A 3,631-nucleotide genomic window follows, 5' to 3' on the forward strand; every position below is an offset into this window, starting at 1 on the left:
ATTTGAGTATTAGGGTGATCTTTGCCTCACAGAAACTATTTGGGAGTATTTCTGTTTCTTCAATTTCCTGGAAAATCTTAAAAATGTTGGAAGCAGTTCCTCTTTAAAGGTTTGAAATAGTTCACTATTGAATCCATCTGGGACCTGGATTCTGTTTGGGGGTATAATTTTGACCATTATTTCAATTTCCTTGTTAGTGATAGGTCAAGTATTCCAAATCTTCTTGGTTCAGCCTTGGGAGGTAATTGGAATCCAATAATTTATAAATTTTTTCAAGATTCTCTCATTTCCTGCTGCAAAGATTCTCAAAATAATCTCTGATGATCCTATGGATTTCTGTACTTTATATTAGGATACCCCCTTTGCATTTCTGATTCAATTTATTAGAATTCTTTCTCTTTGTTCCTTTGAGAGGCTTCTCATGGTTTAATGATCTTATTTATTTTCTCAAAGAACCAGTTTTTGTTCTTATTGGTCTTCTGGATTGTATTTTGGGATTCTAGCTCATTGATGTCTGGTACAAGTTTTATTATTTCCTTCCTCCATCCTAGTTTGGACTACTTTTGTTGGTTATTTTCCAAAATCTTGAGCTCTAATTTATTCTTGTAGGCCCTTTCTTTCTTCCTGATGAATTCTGGCAGAACTATAATCTTTCCTCTTAACACTGCTTTTGCTGTGTCCCACAAGTTCTGGTAGCTCGTGTCCTCATTCTCATTTGTTTATGGAAACTTTTTATTTCCTCTTTGATTCTTCCCTAAGCCATCGGTTGTTCATTACTTCCCTTAAAGAAAATATTTCCTTGCTGAGCTTCAGTCTGTTTGATCTATCGAGAAGTGACAAAGAAGTGTTGAAATCTCCTACTAGTATTGTGTTGCTATCAATGTTTTTCTATAAGTCTATTAGAAGTTGTTTTAAAGTATTTTGCTGGTCTGTCATTAGGATCATATACATTGAGGAGGGTGAGTTCTTTCTGATGTACATATCCCATGATCATTAATAAATGACCGTCACTGTCTCTGATAACCTTTAATCTGAAGTTCTTGTGGTCTGATACTAGTATGGCCACTCCAGGTTTGCGGAGGTGATATTTTCTTGAAAACTTGTTTCCCAGCCTTTTACTTTTAGCCCATGGGTGCTTTGATTGTTCAGACATGTTTCTTGCAGGCAGCAGAATGTTGGGTTCAGTTTTCTAATTCATCTTCCTATTCTGTGCCTCTGAATTGGCACATTTAGTCCATTGACATTGAGAGAGATTGTTGTTTTGGGGATTTGTGCTCTCTTTATGTATAATTTTTGTACTTGTGGGGATTGCCTTAGCTTAAAGTATACCTGTTAATTCTTCTTGCAACAAAAATATGGAATGCTTTACAAGTTTGCATGTTATCTCTGTACAAGGACCATGCTCATCATTGTATCATTTCAATTTTAATATATGTGTTATCAAACCTATTAGGAGTTAATTTTTCCATATTTTTCTCTTCTTATTACTTTGACTGTTGTCCTTCCTCACTCCTATGGCAGACAATGATTGCTAATCAAGGAATGTATTTCAAAGCAGCATGAATAAATAGATTTAGAACTTTAATGTCCCAGAAATAAAAATATGGTTTTTACTATATTATCGTTTACCCTACCCCCTAGGCATTAGTTTTACAAAATAATTCTTTTGGAAATGGTATATGAGTTTGTTTAATGTTGTTCCCTGAATCCTTCATTAAGAACATTAAAATAGAGCCTTTTGCTGTTCTCACCTCAGTCCTGTGTACATCTCCAGGAAAAGGTGGATGGTGTTGTCTGCACTTTGACCACCTTGAATGTATGTAGGATTTTTCTCCTGAAGGATGAGGTGAGGATCATATTGATGATTTCATTCCACCTTATTACAAGTTCAACTTGAATGGAAGGTGAGACTCATGAGGCTCCTATAAAGGACAGAACAAAGGGTCTCAGTGAAGTTTAATGGCCAACTCACATTAACAACATAGATGACTCAAAGTAACCTGTGTGCATCTTTGTGTGTAGTGAGTTTCATATCTACTGATAGTGATTGTCAGTCATGACACATGGGAAAAACAGACCTGTAATTAAAAAATCTAGTTCTCTGAGCAGAGTGGGGTCTCTGAGGTGATTGACCAAGTGCGTAGTAATTTATTACTAAGCACATAATTATTTTGAATGATGTGTACTTTTCGATCTAAAATTAATTCCAAATATGTCTAAAACGACAGTGTCTTGACCTCGCACATGGCTTTCCTCACCGAGGCCCCTTGGAGGTGCTGGGGTGAATTTCCCTCACGGACCTGATTAGAGCCCCGGCAGCTGAAGACCTCTGCAACCAGCCATAGGTAGGCTTAAGACCACCCTTCCCAAGCTTGAAGGAGCCTCATGCATGAAGGAACTGGAAGAGGAACCCAGATGTGCAGAACCGGGGGATGAGATCTCTATGGCTGCTCAGATCAAGACTGGGCCCCCTCCTTCCAGATCCCCCATCTTCTAATAATTCAGTGCTACAACCACGAACTGCCCCTGGATCCATGTAATGCCATCAATGGCCAACATCCAGAGACTGGATCCTATTTAGAAGACAGCAACTCTGATTGTCCTGTTCTCACTCTCAGAGAACCTGGTAGGCTTCTGCGAGTATCTTGCCCGCATGGCAGAGTCTTTGTTTCTGGTCACTGTTTCTTTTGAGGTACAGAAGCTGCTTAATTTAAGATAGTCCCCTTTGTTTATCTCTGTTTCCAGTTGCTTGGCAAGTGGCGTGTTATATTTGAAGATACCTTTAGCTTCAATGTCGTGGAGGGATTTGCCGACCTTGTCATCAATGAACCTGAGGGATTCTGGTCTGATGTTGAGGCCTTTGACCCATTTTTATCTGACTTTTGTGCATGGTGTTAGGTAGAGGTCTGAGCCATTTTTTTTTTTTTTGCATGTAGCTGTCCAGTTTTTTCTGCACCGTTTGTTAAGGAGGACTCTCTTGAACCACTTCACATTTCTTTCTCCCTTATAAAGATTAGATGATTATATATTTGAGGGTGTGTGTCAGTATATTCAATCCTTTTCCATTGGTCTACAGCTGAGCCTTTGTTTGAGTCCCATGCTGTTTTCATTATTATCGTTTGTAGTAGAGTTTGAGGTTGGGGAAGGTGATGCCTCCATTGTCTTTTCCCCAAGAATTGCTTTAGCTATTCGTGTGCGTTTGTTGTTCCATGTGAATTTCAGGAGTGCTTGATCAATTTCTTTGAAGAATGTCATGGGTATCTTTATAGAGATCAAGTTGAATTGTTACAATGCTTCGTGGAGAATTGCCATTTTGACAATGTTAAATCTCCCATTCCATATGCAGTATATATGTTTCCATTTCCTCGTGTCCTTTTTAATTTCCTGATGTATAGGTCCTTTACCTCTTTAGTTAAGCTGATTCCAAGGTTCTTGATTTTCTGAGGCACGATTGTGAATGGGATTGCTTTTTCATGTCACTTTCTTCTCTCTCATTACTTGCATATAAAGAAGCCATAGACTTTTGGGTATTGAGTTTATAGCCTGCAATTTTACTATAAATGTCTATTGTCTCTGGGAGTTTTTCGTAGAGATTTTAGTATTCTCTGAATATAGTATGATATCTTCTGTG

The 3,631-nt window shown here is 38.1% G+C and overlaps 1 pseudogene; it reads right to left on the reverse strand.

Moving 5' to 3' along the window:
• Positions 1-1,349: 1,349 nt before the first annotated feature.
• On the reverse strand, positions 1,350-1,446 carry LOC130016090 (uncharacterized; annotated as a pseudogene).
• Between the last annotated feature and the right edge of the window lie 2,185 nt (positions 1,447-3,631).

Source organism: Sorex fumeus, unplaced genomic scaffold (assembly GCF_029834395.1).
Source record: "Sorex fumeus unplaced genomic scaffold, SorFum_2.1 ptg000146l, whole genome shotgun sequence".
In the NCBI taxonomy this organism is placed as follows: domain Eukaryota; kingdom Metazoa; phylum Chordata; class Mammalia; order Eulipotyphla; family Soricidae; genus Sorex; species Sorex fumeus.